The following is a 12,047-nucleotide window of genomic DNA, read 5'->3' on the forward strand; positions in this document are numbered from 1 at the left end:
TGACAATCCGATTATCGAACGAATGCTCCTCGTGTGAAAATTTTTGGACTAATTTCTTATTGTGTGTACGGGGCATAACATAGATAAGGTTTTTCTGAAAGCCTCTCTTAGGTGTACCTATATCTGTGAGGGATCACATTAGATTAACATTAAAATAGGAGAGGTCCTGGAACAGACCTGTGGAGAACAGGTTGAACAGATCTAGTATAAGATACCATAATGTTTGAATCTGCTTTACCTATGGCACTGTCCTTTCCCTATATTAAAAAAAAAATTAAGAAAAAGAAGAGTGTTCTAGGATGACCCACTAGTTTACACATAGTCAATCTATTTTATGTAAAAAAAAGTTTTAATTTACAATTTTATTACAAAGTTTAAAAACAGAAGTACTGTACATACTGTAGAATCAAATATTTTGTATGTAGACACAAATGTAGAAGAGAAAACGGCTACTGTCAAATATCAAGTTGATGCGTTTCGCAGTAACTAGGACTTTATATTCATAAATGACAGATATCCAACATGAATAGTCTTTAGTCTAAAATTGAAAAGGATATATAATACATACATTGCATAGGTATAAATCAACAATATATAACCACATATGAAACATAATACATAACTTAGAAAAAGGAAAGGGGGAGATGATTGGCCCTGTGCTGATCACATGCACTCTCCCAAGAAAAAACCCCAAAAACCTCTCTAACAATACACACCAAACTGAGCATATGCAGAGTGACTCCACATGATATGTCTTATTAATGATAAGAGGGGGACACAAAGAAGGGGAGGATCAGAGTCAGGATCAAACAACGTTTTTACACAATGCAGAGGTTGAACCCCTTAGGTTCCACAGTCAGTATAACAAGCATGCTTTACTGCATATACAGACTGATTTTACTGTTGTGGGTGTAGTAACACTTTAATTTAGTTAGGGTTTTCTCAACTTTAAAGTATTTGATAGAATCATATAAATATGGGAAGGGGGGGGGCTTCTGTCAGAAAATACCATTTTCCTGGCTTTGTATGCCTGCACCATCTGTGAGTCACCAAAACAGAATAAGTTTGCAGAAAATTTAGCAAAAAAGTCAGAAATTCTCATATCCACACTTGTTCTGTTGTCCTGTGTCTGTATCTGTTTGAAGCCAAAGTATTTGCATTATGAGTCAAGCAACTAGCATTTCCACAAGAGGTCAGCAATGTCAGCCCCACATATTTTTATACCTCAGCTTTTTACTGCAGAGAAGTAAAGTAACATTGTACATTACAGAATAACACATTACATTGGGTGAAGAATAGCAGAATTCCTTCGGTTTTGTTTTTTCATTGTTAAATTCTTTTCACTTACACGGTGAAGTTTTGTGGTGTTCTCAGTCTAAGATATGAGCCAGAAATCATATTTTCATTAACCTCCATTGTGTCTAGCATAATGTCTGCAGATAATTGGTAAATTACTTACAGACCTTTTGTGTTTGGAAACTGCGCTCTTCATATTTCTGCAACCAGAGCTAGCCTACGGCTATGTGGGGCCCACCACAACCTTGTGCAAGTGGGGCACACACCTCTTCTAATCTTACAGGTTTACTGACAAAGTAGTGCTTCAGCCTCAGTCTGGGGTGCCCTACGGGACTATTCTTGGACGGTACTTGGATTCATAGCGCAGTGTCTGATATCAAAGTTATGCAAGCCATTTGGAAGCTGAGTTTTTCTTAACAGAAATTTGCAGTGCCTATTTTTTATATTGCCTGGAAAAAAAACTAGTGTTCTAGTTTTCATATAGATTTTTCACCTTGTCCAAATGTATGTATATGTTGCAGAGGTGACTACATGTGCATTTAACTATTTGTCTACCAGAGTTATTTTTTATTTATTTATTTGATTTTTGCATGCATGTTAAAATGCTAATTTTTGGTTTGAAGATCTGTGAAAAACCCCAAACATTATGAGGGAAATTTATGAAAATCAGTCTATTTAAAATCTGCAGCTGTGCATGGCAACCAATCAGCTTCTATCTTTCATTTATAAAGCCTAAATGAGCAGGCTGAAAATAGAAGTTGATTGGTTACCATGCACAACTGCTCCGGATTCTGTCATCTCCAGATTTGATAAATTTTCAGCAGAGACCTTGGAGAATAAACTGGTGATAATTATTATTATATTATTATTATTATTATATAGGATTCATATAGCGCCAACAGTTTGCTCAGCGCTTTACAATATAAACTGAGACAATACAGCAACAATACAGTTTAATACAAGAGGGTTGGGAGGGCCCTGCTCCTTGGAGCTTACAATCTTGTAATTTACATAAAAAAATTACACTAAAGTTATTTTTAGTGTACACAAACACATTGGGGTTGATTTATTAAACTGAAGAATGCAAAATCTGGTGCGGCTGTGCATGATACCCAATCAGTTTCTAACTTCAGTTTGTTCAATTAAGCTTTGACAAAAATTCTGGAAGCTGATTGGTTGCTATGCGCAGTCACACCAGATTTTGCATGCTCCAGTTTTAATAAATTAACCCCAATATTTAGGTAAAATATAAAAGATCACCTATTTAGATTTCAAACATGTCAAGCCTGCATGCACCTTTGAAATAAATATGAATTATAAAGAAATATAGATAAACTTTGGTAACCAACATATTCCAAAGGAGATGCTTTAAAAACCTTTACAAGTTATCAGTTTAGAGTTAACAATGAAAGTTGACCCTGGAATTATTGTTCTTACTCTGAATAAAAGCAGTCCCTATTTGTGTGTACACAGGGGCCAGAGCATATGTTTGTCTTTTTTATTTATTATATGTTACCTTGATTTCTTAAACTTTTTTTACACTTAAAATTATTTCTATCGCATAGGGAGCTGATAATCCTCTATCTATGTGATAGCATAGTAGAGATGCTGGGCCCACTTTAAGGAGAAATCCCCAATGTCACCTATGGACCCTAATGAAGCTGATCAAAGTAACCAGAGAATGACAGCAGTACACATGAAAGTAGTGAAATGCTTGTCTCTTCTGGGTACATTCAGCAGAAGGGAGAACAAGAAACTGATCTCACTTCTTTCCACCCACTGATACTAGCCATGCCCATCTTGAGCTTGCAAGAGAAGCAGCAGAGTCTGGAATACATGGTGGGGGTAGTCAGGTGGGGGGGCTTTATCTTTGGAGGGGGGTGTAGAAGTGATCAGGTGACTTTACAGCTACCTGAATCATTTTCAACAGAAAGCCAACAGTGGGTTCAACAGTAGTCAGCCAGGGGAGTGTTTAAATTAAAAGCCCCTACTAGCCATTGTTTATAAATAGCCCTGTAGACAACTGTTGTAGAGGAAGTAAACTGTAGATGTTGTGCCTAAAAAGGAAAAGATCAGCCTCCAGTATTGATTACTTACTTACCAAGCCTTGTTTCGCACAGTGCCATTAGGCTCAAATGACAAAGCTAATACACAAGGATAAGGAACCTATTTTCAAATATGTGACAGGTATTTTCACCTAAAGCTGAACTAAACTCTCCTATCCTTTACATCCAAGGAAGCTGCCATCTTGAGAGATGGATGAGAGATAACATAAGCACACTAGAAACTGTAAATTATCATTCAAGTCATGCCTTGAATTTAACTGTTAAGGGAAACAGTAAAATAGGTGGGTTTTATTTTACTTTAAGTCCAATTAGAGTGAAAACGTTAGTCACATGGTTAAAATAAACGTTCTTACCCTTGTATCTTGGTAGGGTAGGCCCACTGTGTAGAGGTGGTTATCTTGGTAGAAGTAGAGAGATTTGCTTCCTTTATGCCAGAATTGCTTCCTCTTACGACTGGTGGTAGACTATTGAAGCAGCAGTGAGAGAGGTGTTGAAGCACAGATCCACAGAATGTATGAAGCAGAATCAGGGAGGTGCTTGTCTGCAGATCCTCAAGTACAGCTTTCTCTCCAGCAAAGAGAACAGTGAACAGTGCAGTAATAATGTCTCCAAACCTTATTATGAAGCTTATGAGACTCACATTTGGAGGCTTTAGAAGATCACACCACAGGTATACAGTTAGGAGACAAGAAGCAGAGAAATGCCTAGGCACAGCAGGTGTTTTGCTCATTTTCATGCAGAATTGAAGACCACAGCTTCTAAAACTGGTGCACTAAAAATCAGGTACAGCTGTTCATAGTATCAGCTTCTAACTTCAGCTTGTTAAATTAATCTTTGGCAATCAAATCTGGAAGCTGACTGGTTTCTATGCAGAGCAGCACCATATTTTGCACTCTCCAGTTTTAGTAAATAACCCCCAATGGCTTTATGTTTGTTTTTAAATTTTGCTAACATTGCAAACACATTGGCATTGAATCATTGGCTTTCTGTTTTTAATACCAGTTTTACATAAAAATAATCTTGTTAACATAGCTGATATAACTTCATTTTTGAAATATGCTAAATCATGTTTTGAACTATTCTTATGTAAATCATTTAAACAGTTTACTAATTTGAGAATCAATCTGATAACATTTCTATCACATTACAGTGCTGACAAGAGTAACCTCATTCTGATGACTCAACAACATCTCATATGACGAGGCCCACAAGACGGAAAACCACTTTTCACTATGATGACATAATTGAATCTGGGTTAACTCTCCACAGCAATAACATGTGCAGTATCTCCCAGAAGTGAGTACACCCCTTAAATCTTTGTAAATATTTTATTATATCTTTTGACATGTCTAAACTGACAACAGAAGTGAGTACACCTCCAAGTGAAAATGTCCAAATTGGGCCCAAAGTGTCAATATTTTGTGTGGCCACCATTATTTTTCAGCACTGCCTAACCCTTTTGGGCATGGAGTTCACCAGAGCTTCACAGGTTGCCACTGGATTCCTCTTCCAGTCTTCCATGATGACATCACGGAGCTGATGGATGTTAGAGACCTTGCGCTCCTCCACCTTCCGTTTGAGGATGCCGCACAGATGCTCAATAGAGTTTAGGTCTGGAGACATGCTTGGCCAGTTCATCACCTTTACCCTCAGCTTCTTTAGCAAGGCAATGGTCATCTTGGAGGTGTGTTTGGGGTCATTATCATGTTGGAGTACTGCCCTGCGGCCCAGTCTTCCGAAGGGAGGGGATCATGCTCTGCTTCAGTATGTCACAGTACATGTTGGAATTCATGGTTCCCTCAATGAACTGTAGCTCCCCAGTGCCAGCAGCACTCATGCAGCCTAAGACCATGACACTCCCACCACCATGCTTGACTGTAGGCAAGACACACTTGTCTTTGTACTGCTCACCTGGTTGCCGCCACACACGCTTGACACCATCTGAACCAAATACGTTTATCTTTGTCTCATCAGACCACAGGACATGGTTCCAGTAATCCATGTCCATAGTCTGCTTGTCTTCAGCAAACTGTTTGCGGGCTTCCTTGGGCATCATCTTTAGAAGAGGCTTCCTTCTGGAACGAAAGCCATGCAGACCAATTTGATGCAGGGTGTGGCGTATGGTCTGAGCACTAACAAGCTGACCCCCCCACCCCTTCAACCTCTGCAGCAATGCTGGCAGCACTCATATGTCTATTTCCTAAAGACAACCTCTGGATATGATGCTGAGTATGTGCACTCAACTTTGGTCGACCATGGCGAGGCCTGTTCTGAGTGGAACCTGTTCTGTTAAATGTGTATGGTCTTGGCCACCGTGCTGCAGCTCAATGTCAGGGTCTTGGCAATCTTCTTATAGCCTAAACCATCTTTATGTAGAGCAACAATTCTTTTTTTTAGATCCTCAGAGAGTTCTTTGCCATGAGGGGCCATGTTGAACATCCAGTGACCAGTATGAGAGAGTAAGAGCGATAACACCAAATTTAACACACCTGTTCCCCATTCACACCTGAGACCTTGTAACATTAACGAGTCACATGACACCGGGGAGGGAAAATGGCTAATTGGGCCCAATTTGGACATTTTCACTTAGTGGTGTACTCACTTTTGTTGCCAGCGGTTTAGACATTAATGGCTGTGTTTTGAGTTATTTTGAGGGGACAGCAAATTTAAACTGTTATTCAAGCTGTACACTCACTACTTTACATTGTAGCAAAGTGTAATTTCTTCAGTGTTGTCACATGAAAAGATATAATAAAATATTTAAAAAAATGTGAGAGATGTACTCATTTCTGTGAGATACTGTATGGCTTAAATCTTGCTGTGTTAGGAAAAAATAGGATATCAGAAAAACAATAAAATAATTATATAAAATATGTCTAATGAGGAAGACTTGATCCGTTGAGATGACATTCATTCTGTGCACAGATAAATTAGGGATCAATTCACTAAGAGATAAATAACGCATTCATTTTTTAGTTAAAATAACCATTTATTTCAAAAGTAGTCAATTCACTCAAAAACATGTTATTTAATGAATGCATTAAATGTTTATGTTTTGTGATATTTAGTACTTAAATTTTGCGTTATTTTTGGTTGTTTTTTCACTATTTTGTTTTGCAGGCTAACACTGCTCTGGAAGGCACACAGCAATATTGTGAAACTATGAAAACAATCTAGTGTGCTTTCATTCACAAAATGATCTACCTCTGATGAAGTGTTACAATTTATTTTCATTCCTGAGCTCAGAGGAGAACATTTTCACTCAGATACATTGTATACTTTTCCCATTCTGGCCAGTGCAGAGTTCTTCTAATTGTTAACAGCTTTCTGACCACCCTATAGCAGAAATACTGCTACATGGTGGCATGGGAGCGCAAAATCACGTTTATATACATAATTTAGCATTTTCGGGTAGGGGGCACACGCTAGGCGTGCATGTCGCCCTACCCACACCACTGTACGCGGCCATCAATCACCGGGCTCCGGCCGGTGATTACTTGCTGGCGCCTGATGATTGCTGAGCATCTCCGACGGGGAGGAGAACTGTTTGCAAACAAAACAGTTCTCCTCCCTATCAGCTCGTGCACATGGCTTTGGGTGGCTGCCATCTAAAGCAGTGTGCTTACAGTGAAGCACACGGCCACAGACACAAGTAAAACAGCACACAGTTAACCCTTTGATCGCCCCTCATGTTAACCCCTTCCTGCCCAGTGCCTTTAGTCAAAAAAGGGGTCTAAAAGAGGACAAACAGCGGCTTAATGAAAATCCAATACTTACTATTTATTGCAGCGTAATAAGCAGACATAAAATTACAATAAATAAGAAAAAAAGGAAAAAAGAAGACCTCACCACCACCAATAGGGACAGATAAAGGATGGAAATTACGTGGTCATCCGGGATGACACCATGCGCTAGAGGGTCCCGACACTGCAGTGTAGATGAAGGCCTGTGAGGGGGATGAAGTTCATGCACTATGGGATGTAATATAGGAAAAAGAAGCCATGAGAAGACATCACGTATAGTAATACAGGACACAGACAAAGTCAATTGCACCGTATCCTGTATATCAAGCCTAATACTTTATTGGTCTTGATATACAGGATACGGTGCAATTGACTTTATGCCGGATGACCACGTCATTTCCATCCTTTATCTGTCTCTGTTGGTGGTGGTGAGATCTTTTTTTCTTTTTTTCTTATTCATGGTAATTTTATGTCTGCTTATTACGCTGCAATAAATGGTTAGTATTGGTTTTTCATTAAGCCGCTGTTTGTCCTCTTTTAGACCCCTTTTTTGACCTGTGGGTTTCCTTTCCCTTGGTCCCCTCCTTGCTTCTTATGCTACATTAGGTTCAGAGCACACCACATAGTCATTTATATATGTGAGTCGGCTGTATTTATTATCAGGGATAATTACTATTATAACCCCCTTCTTGATCAGTATTTATTTATTTTTCAGCCAAGAGCATCCCGGTTTTTACCTTTATTATATGTGCCAGTGCCATTAGTACATTGTAAGTGCTTTTTTTTTAGCACTGATCACTGTATTGGTGTCACTGGGGATGTCAGTGACACCAAGTCAGTTCCCCCCAGTGTCAGAATGCCGGCCGCAGTCCCGCTATAAGTTGCTGATTGCCGCCATTACTAAAAAGGATGTAAATTTCATTTGGGTGCAGCATTGCAGGACCGTGCAATTGTCAGTTAAAATATTGCAGCGCTGTAACACAAAAAATGGCCTGGTCATCAAGGGGGGTAAATCCTCTGGAGGGCAAGTAGTTAATTTGTACATTTCTAAAATACCTCCAGCAAACACCAGGTGATAAATAATGAATGTGTGTGTTTTTTAATGAATTGACGTTAATGATGTATCTCATTTTTTTTGCAGTACCTATCTCACTATTTTAACAAATGTGCGGTATTTACCTAGTGTTCGATATTTTACTTTGATAAATTGACTCTTTTATTATCTCATGCGATATTTCTGAAAAATTAGTCACGTGACCTTTATGTCGCATGAGGTAACCTTTAGTGAATTGACCCCTTAGACTGGAATCATGCATACTGATTGACTATATCATAAAATAGTGCCGCGCTTATATCTCTATAACCTCATATATGAATTAAAGCATCCAAACCATGTGATTATGCAACAACGGTGAATACACTGAATACAACTTAAAAGTCCATAATGTGTGCTTGATCCGTGCCTTTATAATTTGTTCCCAAACAGGTGCTCTTTATTGCTTATATCCACATATATTCTTTATAGGTGCTCCTCCACCAGAGACATACATATATACTCTCACCTCCTTTTATGACCCAAATTGCATAATTGCAAATACCGCCTTTCCCTTTTAACCCGGGTAGGTATACTGCATAGATGACTCCACTTTCCTCCTCACTGTGCTGCAAACAGTCCCATCTCCTCTTTATCCCACATATCCTCCGCATATGTAAACAGAAACGCTTGCCATAGTGTAGTATATGAATATAGCGTGATTTATTAAAAAAACAGATTGCACTCACATTTAAAAGTGTCCTGCTGGAACACCACAGTAAAAAAACCTTTTTAGAATGTATTTTCAATGTGTTCAGGAATTTCCAAGACGTAAACGTCCTGTTTAGCAGCTTGACATCATTGGTCCACTCTACACGTTACATCACATCACGTGACTTCCTCAGTCCTTTTTAAAAAAATCACGCTATATATATATATATCTCCATAATGATATGTTTATGGGGTTGAGATTCTTTTACATGGGCCTATTCATGCCATGTTTTGTATCATGCTGCATACACTTATGTGTTTTTGAAAAAATTTTTTTTATAATATCTTATAATGTCACATAGTGGTTTTTTAAGGCCCCACAGCTTTATTTTATATTTATTTTATGTATATATTTTTTGTATGTTTTCATTCTTGATTGTATCTTTGTTGTACTACAGAACACCTTCATGTTATGATGTAGAGATTGGGAGGGATGATGAATTGTGGTCTAACAGAGAGGGCACTGCTTTGGACTTCAGTAAAGCATTCTCAGCTCACATCAGGTCCTTATTGTTGGGATTAACAGTTATTTTTCTTTACCTGTAGCCGGGGCGGACTGACAACTCATGGGGCCCCCAGGCAATAGGGGATCATGGGGCCCTGTGTCCTTGCCCCTGCTTGTAGCCTATTTAAAGAGACAAAACATGGGAAAATGTATTGTAGAGATCTACTGTTTTTTGTTTATTTTGCCCAGCCAAACATTTCAAGACTTGCAAAAGAGAGTATATTTCTGTCTTTCACAAGCAAATCTTGAGGTATGTAAAAAAATGAAAAAAAGCTAGTTCGCTCTAATAGATTGCCAGAAAGAAAAATTTATAAAACCCATATAAAAGAAAATTACCCCACAGAGGTGGAGACCTTGCCCACTGCAACCAATCATGTTTCACCTTTTATTGTTTTGGAAAACAAAAATAATAATCTAAACTGGTCTCTTGGTTTTTCATTAAATACTTCTCTTTGTTAAATAAATATTAGAAACAAAACAATTTTAAGTTCTTTTCTTTTTATTTGATGACCCATGAAAAGTGACACAAATTGTTACACGTATCATACATATTAAATAAACTCCTCGCTCAGCCTAGCTGTTCAAAGCCACCAAACATTACATTTGTCTCATTTTTTGTCCATATTTGTCTCTGCAATGATCCTGGTGTGCTGGGTTATTTTACAAAATGTATATCCTCTACATGACTTTTATTGTGTTAAGGATGAAATTATTAAGATTTATATGCAGTATATTTATGACAATATACTCAGGCTTTCATGTAAAGTTCACCTGTGGTTTTGGAAACTGTATGCTGCAAATAACAAATGTAGAAAAAGCAAACACATTTGTCCCACCTCACATCATTGGTCAGTGTAGAAGCGCCATTCTCCACATTTATAGTCAGTGTACTGCCTACTTACATTGGGGATCAGTGGAGGAGTGGCCCCTTACATTGTGATTCACTGTAGAAGTATAGTCTCCCCTTACATCATTGGGCAGTGTGGAAGTGTAATGCCCCCTTATATTTATGCTCACTGTACTGCTCGTTTACATCAGTGGTCAGTGCAGATGTGCCCCCTTACATTGCCAGCCAGGGTAGTAATGTAGTGACCCCCTGCAGCGATGGTCAGTGCAGAGCTACCTTGCATCAATTTTTAGTGTAGTGCTCCCTTACATTGCTGCTCAGTATAGAGCTACCTTTTATTGATAAGTGTAGTGCTACCATACATTGATGGTCAGTGTAGAGCTACCTTGCACTGATAGTCAGTGCAGAGCTACCTTACATCAATGGTTAGTGTACTGCTCCCTTATACTGATAGTCCTTGCAGAATTACCTTGCATTAATGGTTAGTGTACTGCTCCCTTATACTGATAGTCCTTGCAGAATTACCTTGCATTATTGGTTAGTGTAGTGCTCCCTTATACTGATAGTCCTTGCAGAATTACCTTGCATTATTGGTTAGTGTAGTGCTCCCTTACATTGATGGTTAGTGTAGAGCTACCTTACATTGATGGTCAGTGTAGTGGTCAGTGCATAGTCTCCCCTTACATCATTGGGCAGTGTAGAAGTGTAATGCCCCCTTATATCTATGCTCAATGTACTGCTTGCTTACATCGGTGGTCAGTGGAGATGTGCCCCCTTACTTTGCCAGCCAGGGTAGTAGTGTAGTGACCCCCTGCATTGATGGTCAGTGCAGAGCTACCTTATATCAATGGTTAGTGTACAGCTTATACTGATAGTCATTGCAGAATTACCTTGCATTAATGGTTAGTGTAGTGCTCCCTTACATTGATGGTCAGTATAGAGCTACCTTATATTGATAATCAGTGTAGTGCTACCATACATTGATGGTCAGTGTAGAGCTACCCAGGGGTGGACTGACAACTCATGGGGCCCCCGGGCAATAGGGGATCATGGGGCCCCTGTGTCCTTGCCCAAACTCAAAAAAGCCTATGAAAAAGGTACCAGGGGCATCTCATGGGGCCCCCTACTGGCCCCGAGCCCTCGGGCAGTGCCCGAGTTTCCAAATGGTCAGTCCGCCCCTGGAGCTACCTTACATTGATGGTCAGCTTAGTGCTCACTTACAGTGATGGTCAGTGTAGCACTCTCTTACATTGATGGTTAGCATAGTGCTCACTTACAGTGATGGTCAGTGTAGCACTCTCTTACAATGATGGTCAGTGTAGCGCTCCCTTACATTGATGTTGAGTGTACAGCTACCTTACATTGATGGTCAGTGTAGTGCTCACTTACAATGATGGTCAGTGTAGTGTTCCCTTACATCAGTGTAGTGCTCCCTTACACTGATGGTTATTGTAGAACTACTTTACATTGATGGTTAGTGAAGTGCTTTCGTACATTGATGGTGAGTGTAGAGCTATCTTACGTTGATGGTGAGTGTAGAGCTACCTTGCATTTATGGTCAGTGTAGAGATACCTTACATTGATAGTTAGTGTAGTGATTCTGTACATTGAAGGTTAGTATAGAGTTACCTTACATGATGGTCAGTGTAGAGCTCCCTTACATTGATGGTGAGTGTAGTGCTCCCTTTCACTGATGGCCATTGTAGAACTACCTTACATTAAAGGTTAATGCAGTGCTTTTGTACAGTGATGGTCAGTGTAGAGCTACCTTACATTAATAGTCAGT

This window comes from Staurois parvus, unplaced genomic scaffold, assembly GCF_062004578.1.
Source record: "Staurois parvus isolate SC_StPar_1 unplaced genomic scaffold, SC_StPar_1.0 ptg000090l, whole genome shotgun sequence".
In the NCBI taxonomy this organism is placed as follows: Eukaryota; Metazoa; Chordata; class Amphibia; order Anura; family Ranidae; genus Staurois; species Staurois parvus.